The following is a 1,022-nucleotide window of genomic DNA, read 5'->3' on the forward strand; positions in this document are numbered from 1 at the left end:
TGCAAAAGCCTCGGCTGCAGCCTGGGTGGGGTGGGGTCTCAGGGAATCAAAGGGTGGAGCAAGGAACTATGGCAGATTCTCAGCCCTGCCCTAAGGGGCCGCGCCCGTCTCAGTGACCTGATAATTTAATTGCTGGCAAGCACCTCTGAGGAAAGCTGCCCTCGAGTTCTGAGTTCTGCCTGCTGCCAGACAGTCCAGTTTCTCCCCGTATGAGTCCTGGGTCCCCAGAGACTTCCCGGAACCGGAGTTCAGAGCAATTGGGAGCTTGACTCCCTCCCGATTCAAAAAGACAGCCGCGTCCTCAGGTACCAGCCCCTTTCCGCATGCGCGAGCCTCGGTACCTTTGCACTTTACTTCCACAGCTCCTGACCCTCAATGTGCTTTTCTCTTTCTTTCTAGCTGTAGAATTTCCACTCCACCAGCCCTCCTATAAGTTCTGGATGATGTCCGTTCTGTCCTTTTATTGTGTTTTGAAGTTGTTGTCGGAGGCAGCAATTTCCGTGTTTCCCTATGCCGCCATCTTAGTTTCTCTATTTTTTGAATTCTTTATCGTTGAAATTACCTGGAAAGCATTTTATTGTTGCAAAGAATAAGAATTGAAACCTCTTACTACCTTTTCCTACCTCAGTAATGAACCGAATTCATATCAAGGTAGAGCATTTATTTTGGCATTTAAGGGGTGGTTGGTTTTGTGACCTTTATAGAATAGTTTTAGACAGTTCAATGAGGCCTCTGTAGAGACTAAAAGAAGGTTTGTGATATCATTTTTTTAAAAATTAAATCTTTATTGTTCAGGTTATTACATTGATTCCTCTTTTTTCCCACCATAACTCCTCTCCACCCAGTTCCCCACCCCACCCTCTTCCCTCACTCCCCACCCACTGTCCTAATCCATAAGTGCATGATTATTGTCCAATCTCTTCCCTCACCCCCACACCCCTTTCCCCTACAAGAATAGTCAGTCCATTCCCTTTCTATGTCCCTGATTCTATTACAATCACCAGTCATACTGTTCATCAGAT

The sequence above is a fragment of the Myotis davidii genome, unplaced genomic scaffold, assembly GCF_000327345.1.
Source record: "Myotis davidii unplaced genomic scaffold, ASM32734v1 scaffold230, whole genome shotgun sequence".
NCBI classification, from domain to species: Eukaryota; Metazoa; Chordata; class Mammalia; order Chiroptera; family Vespertilionidae; genus Myotis; species Myotis davidii.